This window comes from Orcinus orca, chromosome X (assembly GCF_937001465.1).
Source record: "Orcinus orca chromosome X, mOrcOrc1.1, whole genome shotgun sequence".
In the NCBI taxonomy this organism is placed as follows: Eukaryota; Metazoa; Chordata; class Mammalia; order Artiodactyla; family Delphinidae; genus Orcinus; species Orcinus orca.
Genome location: NC_064580.1, coordinates 68,848,856 through 68,870,975, shown reverse-complemented (window position 1 = coordinate 68,870,975; position 22,120 = coordinate 68,848,856).

Here is a 22,120-nt window from a genome sequence, read left to right as displayed (position 1 = left end):
TCCCCGACCAGGGCACAAACCCACGTCCCCTGCATCAGCAGGCAGATTCTCAACCACTGCGCCACCAGGGAAGCCCAACAAATAGGTAATGTATCATTCCAAAATTCAAAAAAAAAAAAAAGAAAGAAAATAAATATCAGAGGCAATTTTTAACAGAGAGGAAAATCTTCCTGCTACAGAAAATTTTCCAACATATATAAAAGTAGAGACTGGTGTTATGAGTGCTTATATATCCACATTCCAGCTTCAAGTATCAACATCTCATAAAAAACCTTGTTTCAGTTCTATCCCTAATCATTCCTGCCATACCCATTATTTATAAGCAAATACCAGGCATCATTTAAAAAAAATTTTATTGGAGTACAGTTGCTTTACAATATTGTGTTAGTTTCTACTGTACAGCAAAGTGAATCAGCTATATGTATACATAGATTTCCTCTTTTGTGTATTTCCTTCACATTCAGGTCACCACAGAGTACTGAGTAGAGTTCCCTGTGCTACACAGTAGGTTCTCGTCAGTTATTTATTTTATACATAGTATCAAGAATGTATATATGACAATCCCAATCTTCCAATTCATCCCACCCCTCCCTTTCCCCCTTGTTGTCAATACGTTTGTTCTCTACGTCTTTGTCTCTATTTCTGCTTTGTAAATAAGATTGTCTATAACAATTTTTTTCAGATTCCACATATATGTGCTAATATACAATATTTGCTTTTCTCTTTCTGACTTACTTCACTTTGTATGACAGTCTCTAGGTCCATCCATGTCTCTACAAATGACCCAATTTCGTTCCATTTTATGGTTGAGTAATATTCCATTGTATATATGTACCACATCTTCTTTATCCATTCCTCTGTTTCCATGCCCTGGCTATTGTAAATAGTGCTGCAATGAACATTGTGGTGCATGTGTCATTTTGAATAATGGTTTTCTCAGGGTATATGCCCAGTAGTGGTATTGCTGGGTCACATGACGGTTCTATATTTAGCTTTTTAAGGAACCATAGAAGAAAAAATAAATAAAAGGAATCTAAACTGGCAAAGAAGAAGTAAAACTGTCACTGTTTGCTGATGAAGTGATACTATACATAGAAAATCCTAAAGATGACATCAGAAAACTACTAGAGCTAACCAGTGAATTTAATAAAGTCACAGGATAAAACATTAATACACATAAATCTCTTGAATTCCTATACACTAAAAGTGAAAGATCAGAAAGAGAAATTAAGGAAACAGTTCCATTTCCTATTGCATCAAAAAGAAGAAATACCTAGGAATAAACCTAGCTAAGGAGACAAAAGACCTGTATGCAGAAAACTGTAGGATACTGATGAAAGAAATCAAAGATGACAGAAACAGATGGAGAGATATACCATGTTCCTGGATTGGAAAAGTCAATATTGTGAAAATGAATTGACTACCCAAAGCAATCTACAGATTCAATGCAATCCCTATCAAATTACCAATGGCATTTTTCACAGAACTAGAACAAAAAAATTTACAATTTGTTTGGGAACACAAAAGACCTCGAATAACAAAAGCAATCTTGAAAAGACAAAAAAAACAAAAAAAACAAAAAACAAAAAACGGAGCTGCAGGAATCAGGCTCCCTGACTTTAGCCTATAATACAGGGCTACAGTTATCAAGACAGTATGGTACTGGCCCCAAAACAGAAATATAGATCAATGGAACAGGATAGAAAGCCCAGAGATAAACCCTCGCACCTATGGTCACCTAATCTATTACAAAGGAGACCAGAATATACAATGGAGCAAAGACAGCCTCTTCAATAAATGGTGCTGGGAAAACGGGACAGCTACATGTAAATAACTGAAATTAGAACACTCCCTAACACCAGACACAAAAATAAACTCAAAATGGACTAAAGACCTAAATATATGGTCAGACACTGTAAAACTCTTAGAAGAAAACATAGGAAGAACACTCTTTGACATAAATCACAGCAAGATCTTTTTTACCCATCTCCTAGAGTAATGAGAAAAGAAACAAAAATTAAACAAATGAGACCTAATTAAACTTAAAACCTTTTGCACAGCAAAGGAAACCATAAAGAAGATGAAAAGACAGTTCTTAGAATGGGAGAAAATATTTATAAATGAAGCAACTGGCGGAGGATTAATCTCCAAAATATACAAACAGTTCATGTAACTCAATATCAAAAAAAAAATCAAAAAATGGGAAGAGGGACTAAATAGACATTTCTCCAAAAAGACATGCAGAAGGGCAACAAACACATGAAAAGATGCTCAACATCACTAATTATTAGAGAAATGCAAATCAAAACTACAATGAAGTATCACCTCACAGTGGTCCAAATGGCCATCATCACAACATCTACAAACAATAAATGCTGGAGAGTGTGTGGAGGAAAGGGAACCCTCATGCACTGTTGGTTGGTATGTAAGTTGATACAGCCACTGTGGAGAACAAATACCAGGCATCTTATCATTTCAACTGTCAATATTTCAGAAGGTGTCTCTGAAAGATTGGGACACTTTTAAAAATAAATCATAGTCACAATACAAGTATCACCCTTTAATTATGTAATAATAATTGCTTAATTTTATCACACATCCACTCAGGGTTCATATTTTCTCAATTGCTTTGTAATTTATGTATTTGATTGACATGCATCTTTTGCCCTAAAACAAACTGAAATCTAGTGATTTCTCCAGTAAAAATAAGTTTATTCAGGATCAAAAAGAATTGCAATTCAGGGTCTGTAACTATGGCAAGACATGTGCAAGTCTCCCCACAACAAGGACAGAACTGTTCTGAAGAGATGAAAAGAAATTTGGGAATACTATAGTCAACAAAGTGTCCATTGGAGGAATTGAGAATTCAAAGTATAGTGACTTTTCATTGGCTGAGTTGTGACAGTTTCTTAATGCTGTGTTCTTACCAGAAAAGAAGAGGAAGTCTTTCCCATTGGGCTCTGCTATTGCCATAGGACATGAAAGCTTCTCCTTCTGGCCCCCTGACTTTTTGTGTGTGTGTGGTATGCGGGTCTCTCACTGTTGTGACCTCTCCCATTGTGGAGCACAGGCTCCAGACGTGCAGGCTCAACGGTCATGGCTCATGGGTCCAGCCGCTCTGCAGCATGTGGGATCCTCCTGGACTGGGGCACGAACCCGTGTCCCCTGCATTGACAGGTGGACTCTCAACCACTGTGCCACCAGGGAAGCCCCACCCTGACTATTTTAACTGAGGTTTCTGTTCATTATTTTTTTTTACATTTCCCCCTTTTGGTCAAGATTTTTCTCCAAAGGCATTGCTGATCAAGAGTCAGGTTTTCTAGTTTCAGCAGCTTTTTGTTCCTCAATATCAGGAGGTATTTTTCCTGGGTGTAATGTCTTATGTCTGAAGAAAAGTGCACAGATTGGAAGCCTACTGATGTCTCCAAGGAGGGGTAGGAGGGAAAACTCTCAGGCACTTTATATCTAAAGTTCATTTATTATCAAGATAATGGACATCAGATATCATCTGAACTGTTATGACATCATCCAACAAGCTTGGTCCAGATATTTTGGGAAAGCTGTCTCATCAGATGTCATCTGCTCCGATTCCTGGCAATTTTTACTTTCGGGTCACCAGATAATATGCAGGTCCAGTCAGGGTTTGGTTCACTTTTTAGGTAGGTCATATTAACACAAGAATATATTCACTGGAACTTTGTGGCACAGGTTCTGTTAGCAATACCTGATAGGGGCCTTTTCAGCAAGGTTGATGAGATTATTTCTGAAGGTGTTTTTTCCAATAGAAAAAATCACCAGGGAGAGGGCTCAAGATGGCCGAATAGGAGGATATGGAATTCACATCTCTCCACAAGTACATCAAGAATACATCTACAAATTGAACAATTCTCACAGAGCACCTGCTGAACACTAGCAGAGGACCTCAGACACCTAACAGGACATGAAAATGTCCCTGCATAACTGGGTAGGATGAAAGAGAGAAAATGAAGTAAAAGAAAATTGATCTGCTCCCCTGGTGTATGGGAGCTGAAGGAGAGGACAGGTTCCTACACCTGTGGAAGCCCCCTCACTTGCAGACAGATGAGCTGACATATAATGGGAGCTTCAGGGGCTATTGGAGGAAAGTGAAGCAACTGGTCTGTGGCAGGCAGAAAGGAGTGAGACCTACACAGATGGTCTGTGCCACAGCCCTGCTCACCCCAGCTTGAGATGGGTGTCCACCAGAGCTGACATGGGCTGAGTGATGTAATGTGGGGTTTGGAGAGTGGATATGGGGAGAGAATTATTGTTGGCTGTGTGGAGACAGACTGAGGGATTGGGAATGAGGAACTCCACAACTGGAATGTTCCTGGAGGAGCCCAGACTGCCATAGAAGCGAGGCACCATTGTTGAGTGATGTGTGAAGGGTGGAGCTGCCATCACAGTATCTCTACCCATACGCCAACCACTGCCTCTGCAGGCACTAGGAGAGGCTCCTGCTGCGACAAGCGTGCATGCTTCAATTGTTGTCACCTTCTCCCATTCCCATCTGAGTACGGGTGCCCCAGTTGATCGCCACATCCTCCCCCTCCTGCCTGAACAAGAAAACATGCCACAGCTGTTGCCACCCATCACCCTCCTCCCAAAATAGGCCAGTGCACCCCCGGTTGCTGCCTTCTTTTCTTCTCACCTGGGTGGGGAGCAGACAACTGAGAGTGGCCCACACGTAGGGGTGGTGCTGAAACCAAAGCTGATCCCTAGGGGCTCTGCAACTAAGGAAGAAGAACTGAAATCTCTCCTTGCAGCTGTGCAAACTGCAGATTAAGCACCCGCAGCTGGCTTGGTAAACTCAGCACCTGTGGAACATCTAAATGGACACCAATTGCTCTGACAACTGAGATGGGTGTAGCTTTAGCAGCTGTGGACTTTGTGGACACATACGTGCAGGGGTTGAGCCAGGTCAGAATCTGAGCTGCCCCCACAGTGTCCACAGTGGGTCCAGATTCATGATTAATGCAATCGTGGGATCTTACTTCAGTGAATCTACACTGGTGGCTGGTGAAAACAACTCCTGAGAGACACCAGAACCAACTTCTGGCATGACCATAGTTAAGGTGGAGCTGAGAGCAGTGCCAACAACAGAGTAACTTGTGAGCTTGCACAACAGGTTAAAGGTGACACAACAGAGCATGCTCACAGGTGAAGAGATCCAGAGGAGGAATACTCAGTGGCTTCTCTCCCAGTGGTCCTGCTCCAATCCCACATATTTTGTGCCAAGTACTTTGCACCAAGTATCAGAAACACAGCTAAGAGACTGATCTTGGGGGACTTCCCTCATGGCACAGTGGTTAAGAATCCGCCTGTCAATGCAGAGGACACATGTTTGATCCTTGGTCTGGGAAGATCCTGCATGCCATGGAGCAACTAAGCCCATGTGACACAATGACTGAACTTGAGCTCTAGAGCCCACAAGCCACAACTACTGAGCCTGCATGCCACAACTACTGAAGCCCGTGCGCCTAGAACCTGGGCTCTGCAACAAAAGAAGCCATCACAATGAGAAGACCATACACTGCAATGAAGAGCAGTCCCTGCTCTCTGTAACTAGAGAAAGTCCACGTGCAACAATGAATACCCAACACAGCCTAAAATAAATTAAAAAATAAAAAGCTTATCACTAAAAAAAAAAAAGAAAGAAACTGATCTGGGGGCTTTACTTCATCAACTAGGGAGTAGACCCCATTCCTGACAGGGCAGTCACAATCACAGAGCAAAGGGGAGGCCCTGATCAATATCCAGGCCAGGCTCTAGTCACCGCAACACCAGTCAAACCCGCATAAAGGGGATAACAGAGCCAGCATACACTACGGAAAGAGGTGACAGACATCCATACTGAAAACAGCCCTTGCACCAAAAACAAAACTAAACTAAACTAAACTAAACCTACATAGGCTACACAGGGATGTTCCCACATAAAAATAGCTCTTCAAAACAGTCTGAGGGTCTGGCCTCAGGAAGAAGAACACCCAGAGCATTTAGCCTTGAAGAGCAGTGGGGCTTGAGGGCAAGAGCTCCACAGGGCTGGAGGAAACGGAGACTCCACTCTTGGAGGGCACACACAAGGTCTCATGCACCCTGGGCCCCATGACAAAGCAGTAATTCAATAGGAACCTGGGCTAGACCACCTAGAGGTCTTGGAATTTCCCCTGGGGAGGTGGAGGTTGGCTGTAGCTCACCATGTGACACATTAGACTAGTTAGACTTAACAGATATCTACAGGAAATTCCATCAAAAAATAGTCAGAATACACATTTTTTCAAGTGCATATGGAACCTTCTCCATGATAGATCACATGCTAGAATAGAAGGCAGTCTCAACAAATTTAAAATGATAAAAATTGCATCTTTTCTAACCACAATGGTATGAAACTAGAATCAATTACAGCAAGAAATGAATAAAACACAAATACATAGAGATTAAACATATAGATCAATGGAACAGAATAGTAAGCCTAGACATAAACACACACACACTTCCGTGACAAAGGAGACAAAAATATCCAATGGGAAAAAGACAGTCTGTTCAATAACAGTTTGGGGAGAACTGGACAACTACATGTAAAAAACTGAAATTAGAACATATTCTCATACCATATACAAAAAATAAACTCAAAATGCATTAAAGACCTAAATGTAAAACTGGAATCCATAAAACTCCTAGAAGAAAACACAGGCAGTACACTCTTTGACGTAATATTTTTTTGATCTATCTCCACAGGCAAGGGAAACAAAAGCAAAAATAAACAAGTGGGACTTAATTAAACTGAAAAGATCTTGCACCTGGAAGGAAACCACTAACAAAACAAAATGACAACTTACTGAATGGGAGAAGATATTTGCAAATGATATGTCTGATAAGGAATTAATAGCCAAACTATATGAAGCACTCATACATTTCAATATAAAAAAAACCTGATTAAAAACAGGACACATTCAGGACAGAATAGCTGAATAGACATTTTTCTAAAGAAGACATACAGATGGCCAACAGGCACATGAAAATAAGCTCAATATCACTAATCATCAGGTAAAAGCAAATCAAAACCACAATTACATATTACCTCACACCTGTCAGAATAGCTATTGTCAAAAAGACAACAAATAATAAATGTTGGTGAGGATGTGGAAAAAAGGGAGCCATAGTGTACTGTTGGTGGGAATGTAAATTGGTACAGTCACTATGGAAAAAAGTATGGAGGATCCTCAAAAAATTACAAATACAGCTACCATATGATCGGCAATTCCACACCAGGATATGTATCTGAAGGAAACAATAACAGTAGTTCAGAAAGATATATGTACCCCAATATTCATAGCAGTATTATTTACAATAGCTAAGATATGGATGCAACCTAAATGTCCATTAACAGATGAATGTATAAAGAAGCTATGGTATGTATATATACATAATTACATATGTATACATAATTACATATGTATGCATATACACATATGTATATACACATATACAATGTAATATTACTCAGCCATAAAAAAGGTGAAATTTTGTCATTTGTGACAACATAGATGGACCTGGAGGGTATTATGCTTAGTGAAATTAGTCAGACAGAGAAAGACAAATACCATTTATTTTCACTTGTATGGGGAATCAAAACAAATAAAACAAATAAATGAATATAACAAAACAGAAACAGACTCACAGATGCAGAGAAGAAACTAGTGGTCACCAGTAGGGAGAACAGTGGGGGGAATGGGCAAGATAGGGGAAGGGGATTAAGAGGTACAATCTACTAGGTGTAAAATAAATAAGATACAGAGATGTAATGTACAACACAGGGAATATAGCTGATATTTTATAATAGCTGTAAGTAGAGTATAATCAACAAAAATATTGAATCACACTTTTGTAAACCTGAAAAAGAATTTCTACCATTTGCAATAACATGGATCAACCTGGAGGACATTATGCAAAATGAAATAAGCCTGTCACAGAAGGATAAATACAGCATGACTCTAGTTACATGAGGTACCTAAAATATTTAAACTCATAGAAACAGAGAATAGCATGTTGGTTACCAGGGGCCAGGAGGAGGGGGAAATGGGCATTGTCATTCAACTGGTATTAAGTTTCAGTTATTTAAGATGAATTAGTTCTAGGGACCTGCTATATAACTTAGTGATATAGTCAATAGTACTGTGTATGAATATAACCTTTGTTATGATTGTTGATCTCATGTTAAGTATTCTTACTACACAAACACACACACACAAAACAAAGGGACACGGTAAACTTTTGGAGGTAATGGATATATCTTATTACCTTGACTGTCATAATGGATTAACAGGTGCATGCATATGTCCAAACTCATCAAGTTGCATAGATTAAATATGTACAGTTTTTTTAATATATCAATTATACCTCAATAAAACAGTTTTTCAAGAAAAGAAAACCTTGCTTAAATACATGAAATTCAAATTACTGACCAGCAAAGATAAAGAGAAACTATTGAAATTAGCCAGAGAAAACTGACTCATTACATTCAGGATTTCATTGATTCAAATCCATCTGTCTTCTCATCAGAAAATATGGGAGTAAGAAGACTGAAACAGCATTTCTATAGTGGCCAAAAATTGTAAGAAAACCTACCACCCAAGAATTCTATATCGAACAATAATATCCTTTAAGAGAGAAGGGAAAATTCTTCTTCAACTGAAGGACAACTAAGAAAATTCACCACCAGCAGAATTTCAGTACAATGACTGCTATCTATATATGATTTTATGAGCATAGAGAAAAATAAGAGAATACATACTAGGTTGTGATTATGGTAACTGAAGAGAAAAGTAGGAGAAAATTAGAGGGGAGGAAGGATTCAAGAAAAAATATAAATTTAAAAAAGAGATACACTTAAACTCATATATTAAGTACTTTATATATGTCATGCACTGTCTAATTTCTTTATATGTATTAACTTATTTATTTTTGACAATTACTTTATGGCATACATACTATTATTATCCCCATTATACAGAGCATGAAACTGAAAAATAGAGAAATTTGGTAACTTAACCAAGGTCTCATAAATGGTAAATAATAAAGATAGGATATGAATCCAGGCTTTCTGACTTCAGAGCAAAATATGATTTAAATCACACCTGTAAATTTTCATAAAATTAAATGTATACATTTATATGTACATATATTTTAAATAAAAAAATAGCACAACTCTACCTTAACTGGCCTGGTGTACAACACAATAAATGAAATAAAGAATAACTTGAAAGTCATTTGAAAATATCAGGGATAAAGAAACAATTGTAAAAACTTTCAGAGAGGAAAAAATAAGCATGCCACTTATAAAAGAATCAAAATGACATCATATTTTTGAGCAGCATCACTGGAAGCTATAAAGCTATGGAGAAATGTCTTCAAAATTATGAGAGAAAATTATTTTTCAATCTAAAAGTTTATATACAGAAAAATTAAATTAAGCAAAATTATGATATACGTTATATTCAAATGTGTAAGGGCTCAACATTTACCACCACTGCACCGTATCTTATGAAGCTCATAGAGGATGTGCTCCTGCAAAAAGAGGGAGTAAACCAAGACAGCAGAAAATATAGAATGGATGGAATTAGGACAAAGGTAAATAAATTGCCAGGATTACAATTGTGCAGTAGGCTTGAAGAGCAAATAGTCCAGACTACAGGAAAATGGAGGGATTTAGATGAAGTATTCTCAGAAAACAAAAATGGAAACAAATTTAAAAAGCAGGAATTAGTAATCAGATACTTTTGACTATGTGGAAAAGTGTATTGAGATGATATTGGAGGATGAGAGAAGAATAACAATAGATACAAAGAAAAAAAACAAAAATTAAGGGGTTGATTATCAATCCCAGGAAAATAATGGGGTACATATAAACACAAGGAAAAACAAAAAGTTACACATAAAGAAACATAATTATTGTATACTCCTTGGCTCAGCTGTGAACAGCATTTACACAGTCAAAATGATATTATAAAAGATAGAATAAGGTGAAGTCAGTATTGGGGTGTTGTCAATTAATAGGGTATCATAGATAAAGTATAACATAATAAAGTATAAGAATATTTTTTGAAATATAGAGTTTTGAGTAAGAAAAAAAAACTTAAATTATTGAAAGTGGTTACCTCTCAGGACTTGGGGGCATGGGTAAAGAAAGATATGGCTATTTCTTTTCACAAGACATTTATTACTTTTTAGGAATTATAATACATATGTAAATATTACTATAATAAAAATAAAATTTTAAAGTCTTAAAAGAAGAAAATTTTCCTGAAATAAAGACTTGATCCTGTAGATTAAACATAAAAACCATGTTGATAAAATATAATCAATATCAAAATATACCTTGATGGAGTTAGAAAATTTAAGGGTAAACAAAGAATTCTACAGGATCCATACTTTTAACAAAACTATATGCATGGATTCTGGTAATTTTAACAACATTTTTTTCAGATAATGAGTATAAGTAGAGGGGTTAGCCTTAGTAAAGAAGGAAGACAACTATTTTTTTCTTTTAAGAGAGAACATGGTAAAGGTTAGGTTAAAATCTAGGAGGAGTAGAGAAATAAACTGAAAGAGATTATGACTGACTTCCACTTGTTAACAGTGTGAGTCTTCATTTAAATTCTCTGAGTGTGACAAAGTGAGAAAGTGGCATGGATATATATACACTACCAAATATAAAATAGATAGCTAGTGGGAAGCAGCTGCATAGCACAGGGGGATCAGCTCAGTGCTTTGTGACCACCTAGAGGGTGGGATAGGGAGGGTGGGAGGGGGGTAGATGCAAGAGGGAAGAGATATGGGAACATATGTATATGTATAGCTGATTCACTTTGTTATAAAGCAGAAGCTAACACACAATTGTAAAGCAATTATGCTCCAATAATGATGTTAAAAAAAATAAATAAATTCTCTGGATGCTATTTTCATTATCTGGACAAGAGGGATTGTAATGTTTGCCTTAAATATTTTAAGCAACGTGAGATGGGAAATAAATTGTTTAAATCATTGCATGTCCAAAGTATTTGAAACCCTAAAAAGTTTTTATATTATATATAAATATTTATTAAATGTTTATTACATTGAACATCTTGACTTATTGCTAACAATAAATGCCATATGGCATTAAGTACAATGCACACATGCACACACAAAATCACAGGATTAGAAAACAAAAAACTTCAAGCTATTTTTGTAAGCTAACCTGCTGGTACCCAAAGTTGATAATAATACAAAGACTTACAGGTCAATCTTAGTTTAAAATTTTAATACAAAATTCATAAATCAACATTGGCAGAAATAATCTAGACACACAGTAAACTCATGGATTAAGTTCTGATGTCACCTAATAAAGCAAAACTAAAAGATAATAAAATTACTCTAAAATTCTCTACATGGCTTTTAAAGTACAGTGTATATGGATTTGTGTCTATAACTTTGTGCAGTAATATATGTTTATAAATGTTTAATATATACAGATTTTCCTCCAGCATTGGAATAATTTACTGCTTCTTTGGGTGAACAACAGATAAAGTCATTGGCTTGGTGTAAGAACCATGTCATATGATAAATACTTTAAACATTAGAGTCACACTTAGCATGTTGAGAGGTTGTCACTCAAGAAAAGTAAAGGGGAGTGAAGTAAGTCAGAAAGAGAAAGACAAATACTTATGGTAACACATATATATGGAATTTAAGAAAAATAAATGTCATGAAGAACATAGGGGTAAGACAGGAATAAAGACACAGACCTACTAGAGAATGGACTTGAGGATATGGGGAGGGGGAAGGGTAAGCTGTGACGAAGTGAGAGAGAGGCGTGGACATATATACACTACCAAACGTAAGGTAGATAGCTAGTGGGAAGCAGCCGCATAGCACAGGGAGATCAGCTCGGTGCCTTGTGACTGCCTGGAGGGGTGGGATAGGGAGGGTGGGAGGGAGGGAGATGCAAGAGGGAAGAGATATGGGAACATATGTATATGTATAACTAATTCACTTTGTTATAAAGCAGAAACTAACACACCATTGTAAAGCAATTATACTCCAAGAAAGATGAAAAAAAAGAAAGAAAGAAAGAAAGAAAGAAAGAAAGAAAGAAAGAAAGAAAGAAAGAGAAAGAAAGAAAGGAAGAAAGGAAGGAAGAAAGAAAGGAAGGAAGAAAGAAAAAGAAAGAAAAGTACAGGGGAATTGGAATCTAATGAAGGAAGAGAAAATTAATGTTTCTTATCCCATGCTCATTCTTGACCACGTTCTTATGTAAACGGTAAGTGGAATCACCTGCAATGTCTAAAATAATATTTTATCTTTTCTCTCTTTTTTCTTTTTATCTCTTAGGCTTTCTCTGTCTCTTTTCATCAACGTCTCTCTCTGCATATAGTTGAAGTTATGAAAGTTAAATGCAGTCGTGAAATATCCTTATTGCACTTCATAAGAATACAACATCACTGCCTAGTGTAATTTACTCTAGGAATGCAAGGGTAGGTCAATATTTTAAAATCTATTAATATATTGAATATGGCGAATATATCTATTGACCATGATATTGTCATAGATTATTAAAAGGTAGGTTAAAATATATGACAGAAAGCTGCATAACAAAATCAAATTTCCATTCCTGATCTTAAAAATTGATAATAAAATTGCCAACAGATGTGATGGATCTATATGAGTAATATTTAAAATTCTATTTAGAGTCAGAGTAAAAAAAGCCTTGACAAAATGGAAGGACATTGCATCCTTGAATAGAAAGCAAAGGAGTTTCATTCTTTTTTTGTTTGCTTATATTTTATTTATGTATTTTTTTAGCTTTATTAAGATATATTTAACATATAATATTGCTTTTTTGTTTGCTTATTTTGTTTGCTTATATTTTGTTTGCTTATATTTTATTTATGTTTTTTTTAGCTTTATTAAGATATATTTAACATATAATATTGCATAAGATTAAGGTTAACAATGTGACAATTTGATATACGAAGATGCATTTGCTAAATGTCATAAACTATAAATTTTTCAATAAATTCAATAGATCAAGGAAAATACCAATAATTTTAGGGACAAGGGGGAATTTGAGAAACCCATACTAAATTTCATCCGGAAAAAAATACACATGCAATGCAGGAAAATTCCAGGAAAAAAAAAGAATAAGTAATTTAGGCTAACCTGCCCAGATAATTAAAACAGTCTAGTAGTGTCCCATGAATAAATAGATCAACAGGACAGAATGAAGAATCTAGAAATACACCCAAATAAATATAAAATTTATAATATGATACAAGGTACATTTCAAATCAGTAGAGAAAATAGATTAAAAAATAAATGGAGTTAGGTAAACAGGCCAGCCATTTGGGTGAAAAAGTTAAACTTTTACTAGACTATTTACATCAAAATAAGGAACAGATGGATCAAAACTATAAGAAAATAATCAGACCATAGCAGTGTTAGAAGAAACACTGAGTGCTTTTTAAAAAATGGTCTGGTAGTTAGGGAAAGGTAACCAAAGTGCAACAGAAGACAGACTCATTATTGAAACAGATAAATATAACTACTTAAAATGTTGAACATTCCATAGGAAAGTAATCATAAACAAAATCAAAAGGCAAATGAGAAACTGTGATAATACAATATATTTGAAAAAGTCTAATTTTTCTCATATACCAAAGAGATGAAAAATTTTTAAAAAGAACTATAAATCAATAGGAAAAAAGATGAAACAATAGAAAAATGAGCAAAGGTATATCAAAGAATTAAAAATAATCTGTCCAATCAACATATAAAGATGCTTAACTTCTCTCATTTAAAGAAATACAAATAAAAATAACAGTATAACACCATTTTGCTCACAGCAGTAGGCAGAACTAAGATGGCTGAGCAGAGACTCGTGATGAAAACTCAGTTTCCTGCATCTGCTAAATCTCTAAAAGACCAACTGGAAAAAGGAAATAATAGACAAACCCAAACTGCGGGACAGTCTACAAAATAATTACTCTGCATGTTCATAAAAGCTGTTGAGAGAGGGCAAACAGAAGAAACAAGAAGAACTACAATCCTGCTGCCTGTGGAACAAAACCCACATTCACAGAAAGATAGACAAGATGAAAAGGCAGAGGGCTATGTACCAGATGAAGGAACAAGATAAAACATCAGAAAAACAACTAAATGAAGTGGAGATAGGCAAACTTCCAGAAAAAGAATTCAGAATGATAGTGAACATGATCCAGGACCTCGGAAAAAGAATGCAGGCAAAGATTGAGAAGATGAAAGAAATGTTTAACAAAGACCTAGAAGAATTAAAGAACAAACAAACAGAGATGAACAATATAATAACTGTAATGAAAACTACACTAGAAGGAATCAATAGCAGAATAACTGACGCAGAAGAACAGATAAGTGACCTGAAAGACAGAATGGTGGAATTCACTACTGTGGAACAGAATAAAGAAAAAAGAATGAAAAGAAATGAAGACAGCCTAAGAGACTCTGGGACAACATTATACACAAGAACATTCACATTATAGGGGTCCCAGAAGGAGAAGAGAGAGAGAAAGGACGAGAGAAAATATCTGAATAGATTATAGTTGAAAACATCCCAAATATGGGAAAGGAAATAGCCACCCAAGTCCAGGAGGCACAGAGCGTCCCATACAGGACCCAAGGAGAAACACACCGAAACACATAGTAATCAAATTGGCAAAAATTAAAGACAAAGAAAAATTACTGAAAGCAGCAAGAGGAAAAAGACAAATAACATACAAGGGAACTCCCATAAGGTTAACAGCTGATTTCTCAGCAGAAACTCTACATGCCAGAAGGGACTGGAATGATATACTTAAAGTGATGAAAAGGAAGAACCTAAAACAAAGTTTACTCTATGTGGCAAGGATCTCATTCAGATTTGATGGAAAAATCAAAAGCTTTACAGACAAGCAAAAGCTAAGAGAATTCAGCACCACCAAACCAGCTCTACAGCAATTGCTAAAGGAACTTCTCTAAGTGGGAAACACATGAGAAGAAAACTACCTACGAAAACAAATGCAAAACAATTTAAAAAATGGTAATAGGAACATACATACTGATAATTACCTTAAATGTGAATGGATTAAATGCTCCAACCAAAAGACACAGGCTTGATGAATGGATATAAATATAAGACCCATATACATGCTGTCTACAAGAGACCCACTTCAGACCTAGGGACACATTCAGACTGAAAATGAGGGGATGGAAAAAGATATTCCATGCAAATGGAAATCAAAAGAAAGCTGGAGTAGTAATACTCATATCAGATAAGATAGACTTTAAATAAAGAATGTTACAAGAGACAAGGAAGGACACTACACAATGATCAAGGGATCAATCCAAGAAGAAGATATAACAATTATAAATATATATGCACCCAACATAGAAGCACCTCAATACATAAGGCAACTGCTAACAGTTATAAAAGAGGAAGTCGACAGTAACACAATAATAGTGGGGGACTTTAACACCTCACTTACACCAATGGACAGATCATCCAAAATGAAAATAAATAAGAAAACAGAAGCTTTAAATGACACAATAGACTAGATAGATTTAACTGATATTTATAGGACATGCCATCCAAAAACAGCAGATTATACTTTCTTCTCAAGTGTACATGGAACATTCTCCAGGATAGATCACATTTGGGCCACAAATCAAGCCTCAGTAAATTTAAGAAAATTGAAATCATATCAGGCTTCTTTTCTGACCACAACACTATGAGATTAGAAATGAATTACAGGGAAAAAAAATGTAAAACACACAAACATATAGAGGCTAAACAATACATTACTAAATAACCAATAGATCACTGAAGAAATTAAAGAGGAAATCAAAAAATACCTAGAGACAAATGACAATGAAAACACGACAATCCAAAACCTATGGGATGCAGCAAAAGCAGTTCTAAGAGGGAAGATTATAGCTATACAAGTCTACCTCAAGAAACAAGAAAAATCTCAAATAAACAATCTCACCTTACACCTAAGAATAAGAAATAAGAGAAATATTTATTAAATAAGAGAAAGAATAACAAACAAAACCCAAAGTTAGCAGAAGGAAAGAAATCATAAAGATCAGATCAGAAATAAATGAAAAAGAAATGAAGGAAACGATAGCTAAGATCAATAAAACTAAAAGCTGGTTCTTTGAGAAGATAAACAAAATTGACAAACCATTAGCCAGACTCACCAAGAAAATAGGGAGAGGACTCGAATCAATAAAATTAGAAATGAAAAAGGAGAAGTTACAACAGACACTGCAGAAATACAAAGCATCCAAAGAGATTACTACAGGCAATTCTATGCCAATAAAATGGACAACCTGGAAGAAATGGACAAATTCTTAGAAAGGTATAACCTTCCAAGACTGAACTAGGAAGAAAGAGGAAATATGAACAGACCAATCACAAGTACTGAAAGTGAAACTTTCAAGATTAAAAATCTTCCAACAAACAAAAGTCCAGGACCCGATGGCTTCACAGGTGAATGCTATCAAACATTTAGAGAAGAGCTAACACCCATCTTTCTCAAACTTCCAAAAAATTGCATAAGAAGGAACACTTCCAACTCTCTCTATGAGGCCACCATCACCCTGATACCAAAACCAGACAAAGACGCTACAAAAAAAGAAAATTACAGACCAATATCACTGATGAATATAGATGCAAAAATCCTCAGCAAAATACTAGCAAGCAGAATCCAACAACACATTAAAAGGATCATACACCATGATCAAGTGGGATTTATCGTGGGAATGCATGGATTCTTCAATATAAGCAAACCAATCAATGTGATACAGCATATTAAAAAATTGAAGAATAAAAACCATATGATCTTTATTCCTGCTTTACCCCTAGGTTCTTCATGACATTTTTTTCTTAAATTCCATATATATGTGTTAGCATACGGTATTTGTCTTTTTCTTTCTGACTTACTTCACTCTGTATGACAGACTCTAGGTCTATCCACCTCATCACAAATAGCGCCTCTTAGAGAACGGACTTGAGGTTATGGGGAGGGGGAAGGGTGAGCTGTGACAGGGCGAGAGAGAGTCATGGGCATATACACACTAACAAACGCAGTAAGGTAGATAGCTAGTGGGAAGCAGCCGCATGGCACAGGGATATTGGCTCAGTGCTTTGTGACAGCCTGGAGGGGTGGGATAGGGAGGGTGGGAGGGAGGGAGACGCAACAGGGAAGACATATGGGAACATATGTTTATGTATGACTGATTCACTTTGTTATAAAGCAGAAACTAACACACCATTGTAAAGCAATTATACCCCAATAAAGATGTTAAAAAAAAAAAAAAACCATATGATCATTTTAATAGATGTAGAAAAAGCTTTTGACAAAATTCTACACCATTTATGATAAATCTCTCCAGAAAGTTGGCATAGAGTGAACCCATATCCACATAATAAAGGCCATATATGACAAACCCACAGCAAACATCATTCTCAATGGTGAAAATCTGAAAGCATTTCCTCTAAGATCAGGAACAAGACAAGGATGTTCACTCTCACCACTACTATTCAACATAGATTTGGAAGTCCTAGCCACGTAATCAGTGAAGAAAAGGAAATAAAAGGAATCCAAATTGGAAAAGAAGAAGTAAAACTGCCACTGTTTGCAGATGACATGATACTATACGTAAAGAATCCTAAAGATGCCACCAGAAAAATACTGGAGGTAATCAATGAATTTGGTAAAGTAGCAGGATACAAAATTAATGCACAGAAAGCTCTTACATTCTTATACACTAATGATGAAAAATCTGAAAAAGAAATTAAGGAAACACTCCCAATTCAGCATTGCAACAAAAAGAATAAAATACCTAGGAATAAACCTACCTAGCGGGACAAAAGACCTGTATGCAGAAAACTATAAGACACTGATGAAAGAAATTAAAGTTGATACCAACAGATGGAGAGATATACCATGTTCTTGCATTGGAAGAATCAATATTGTAAAAATGACCATACTACCCAAAGCAATCTAGAAATTCAATGAAATCCATATCAAATTACCAATGGCAAATTTATGGAACTAGAACAAAATATCTTAAAATTTGTATGGAGACACAAAAGACCCCGAATTGCCAAAGCAATTTCTTGAGGGAGAAAAACGAAGCTGGGGGAATCAGACTCCCTGACTTCAGACTATACTATTAAGCTACAGTAATCAAGGCAATATGGTAGTGGCACAAAAACAGAAACATAGATCAATGGAATAGGATAGAAAGCCCAGAGATAAACCCACACACCTATGGTCAACTAATCTATGACAAACGAGGCAAGGATTTACAATGAAGAAAAGACAGTCACTTCAATAATGGTGCTAGGAAAACTGTACAGCTACATGTAAAAGAATGAAATTAGAACACTCCCTAACACCATACACAAAAATAAACTCAAAATGGATTAGAAACCTAAATGTAAGACCAGACACTATACAACTCTTATAGGAAAACATAGGAAGAACACTCTTTAACATAAATCAAAGCAAGATCTTTTTTGATCCACCTTCTAGAGTAATGGAAATAAAAAAATAAATAAACAAATGGGACCTAAGGAAACTTCAAAGCTTTTGCTCAGGAAAGGAAACCATAAACAAGACAAAAAGACAACCCTCAGAATAGGAGAAATTATTTGCAAATGAATCAATGGACAAAGGATTAATCTCCAAAATATATAGACAGCTCATGCAGGTCAATATTAAAAAAAGAAACAACCCAATCCAAAAATAGAAAGAAGACCTAAATAGACATTTCTCCAAAGAAGACATACAGATGGCCAAGAAGCACATGAGAAGCTGCTCAACATCACTAATTATTAGAGAAATGCAAATCAAAACTACAATGAGGTATCACCTCACACCAGTTAGAATGGGCATCATTAGAAAATCTAGAAACAACAAATTCTGGAGCAGGTGTGGAGAAAAGGGAACCCTCTTGCAGTGTTGTTGGGAATGCAAATTGATACAGCCAGTATGGAGAACAGTAAGGATGTTCCTTAAAATACTAAAAATAGAACTACCATATGACCCAGCAATCCCACTCCTGGGCATATACCCAGATAAAACCATAATTCAAAAAGACACATGCACTCCAGTGTTCATTGCAGCACTATTTACAATAACCAGGTCATGGAAACAACCTAAATGCCCATCAACAGATGAATGGATAAAGAAGATGTAGTACATAGATACAATGGATTATTACTCAGCCATAAAAAGGAATGAAATTGGGTCATTTGTTGAGACATGGATGCATCTAGAGACTCTCATACAGGGTGAAGTAAGTCAGAAAGAGAAAAACAAATATCGTATATTAACGCATATATGTGGCACCTAGAGAAATGGTACAGATGAACTGGTTTGCAGGGCAGAAATTGAGACACAGATGTAGAGAACAATCATATGGACACCATGTGGGGAAGCGGCGGGGTGGTGGGAGTGGTGGTGTGATGAATTGGGCGATTGGGATTGACATGTATACACTGATGTGTATAAAATTGATGACTAATAAGAACATGCTGTATAAAAAAATAAATAAAATTAAATTTTAAAAAAAGCCTTTGAGGTCATGAAAGAGATTAAAGAAGACTAAAGAGACGTGATAGCTGAATGTGGTACCTGGTCCTAACTAGAGCAGAGATACATCTTTTAAAATATTTTAAAATTAAAGACTTTTGCTACAAAGGAAATTATTAGGATGTTTGTTAAAATATGAATAAGGTTGGTAGGGTAGATAACAGTATCGTATCAATGTTAATTTTGATAATTTTACTATGGTTATGTAAGAAGGATATTCTTTTTTTTAAGAAACAAAGTTTTTTGGGGTTAAAGAAAACCCCACCATTTTAAACCATCAGATTGGCAAATGTTAAAATGTTTGATGATATTCAGAGCTGGCTTACTGTGTACACCATTCAGCAAAAATTTTATGTGTATACCTTTTGAAGCAGAAATTACACTACTAAAATTTTAGCTATGCATATACTCACAGATGTACTCACTGGTACATATGCAGAAATGTCTATTGCAGCATTAATACTAGCAAAAAAGTAGAATGACTTAACTATTATTAAAGGAGGGATGAGTTAAATAATTGTGGTATATTTGCATTGTGGAATATGAGGGACATATTAAAAAGTATAAGGTACATCTCTATGTGCTGCTATGAGAAAATATGGAAGATTTATTTTTATGGGAAAACAAGCAAAGTACAGAACAGAATATAGACCATGATTTCCTTTTAATTCTTGTGAAAAAAAATGATTGTGGAAGGCAAACTCTAAGGTTGCCACCATGATCTCTGCCTCCTTGTAATTACACCTTTGTATAATCCCCTCCCCCTTGAGTGTGGGCAGGACCTGTAACTTATCTCTAATCAATAGAATATGGCATGATAGGTGATTACTTATGCATTATTACGTCAGATTGCAAGGCTTATGTTGTGAGAAGATGCTCTCTCCTTTGCTGCTTTTGAGGAAGCAAGAAGCCATGCTGGGAAGATCTATACTGTGGACTGAATGTTTCTGTACCCCCAGAATGCATATGTTGAAATTCTAACCTCCAAGGTGATGGTACTTGGAGGTGGGACTTTGGGAGCTGCTTAGGTCATGAGGGCTATGCCTCATAAGGGATTTGGATTAGTGTTCTTTTAAAAGAGACCCCAGAGAGCTAGCTCACCCTTTCCACCATATGAGGACACAGAAAAAAGACACTGATTATGAACTGGGTGGTGGACTCTCACAAGACACTGAATATGCTGGTACCTTGATCTTGGATTTCCCAACCCCCAGAACTGTAAGAAATAAATTTCAGTTGTTTAGAAACCACCCAGTCTATTTTAATTTTATTATGGTAGCCCAAATGGACTAAGACTGTCCATGTGACAAGAAATTGAGGGCAGCCTCTGTCTGACAGCTCACATAGAAAATGCTGCCAACAACTACATGAGCTTGGAAGGAAATCCTTCCCCAGTCAAGTCTTAGATAAAACCATAGCGCCAACTGACACCTTGATTGCAGCTTTGTGAATCCTTAAAGCAGAGGACTCAGCCAAGCCATGTGCAGACTCCTGTCTCAGCAAAACTGTGAGATAATAAGTGTATGTTGTTTTAAGCCTCTAAGTTTTTGATAATATTGCTATGCAGCAATAGCTAAGTTAATAATACGTATGTATGTTTATATATTTAGCCATAGAACATTTATCAAAGGATACATAATAAGTTTTTCTACCTATGAAAAGTGGAAATAGGGGGATCAGGGGTAGGAGAAAGTGTTTTACTTTTTGCTTTACATACTTTCCTAATATTTGAAAATAGTAATCATGGGACTGTATTAGTTTTATTTAAAAAAATAGAAACAAGGCCAAAGAATGTCTGAGGAAACCTGAATTTTTTACAATTAGAAGATACCTTATTGGGTCAATGATTACCCTCTTTACCCCATCTTTCATTTTATGGATGAAGAATTTGAGTCCAAAGCAAGTGGAATGACTTATTATTTATACATTATATACTTCCTCAAAAGTTTTGTGCAGCTTATAATAAAATAGACAGACATAATAGGACAATTAGAAAAGAGCAACAGCTATGTAAAGGAGGGGAGAATGTAGTGGAAATCAAGAAAAAGCTAAAAGGTAGTTATAAAAACTGAGTATAAACCTTAGCTTTCACTTTCTAAGGAGACAAATCAAAAGAAAAAATATACTGTTATGTAGTTTTTATTATCTGATAAAGAAATACATCCCAGTGAGACAAATGAAGTAGCATTCTTCATAATACCAAAATCGAATAAATCTGTAAACCCTTACAGACAGAGCATCTGTACCTAGCGAAACACAACAGATAAGAACATAGAATTTGGTGTTGGCAGAGACAGACTCAAACTCCAGCAACATCACTTACTTAGTGTCCTCTTTATGTCTGAGTTTCCTTATTTGTAATCATCAAGATAATACCTCTTTCATAGGTTATTTTTGAGGATTAAATAAGGTAATATAGATAATATGGGATTGTGTATGTTTGTCTT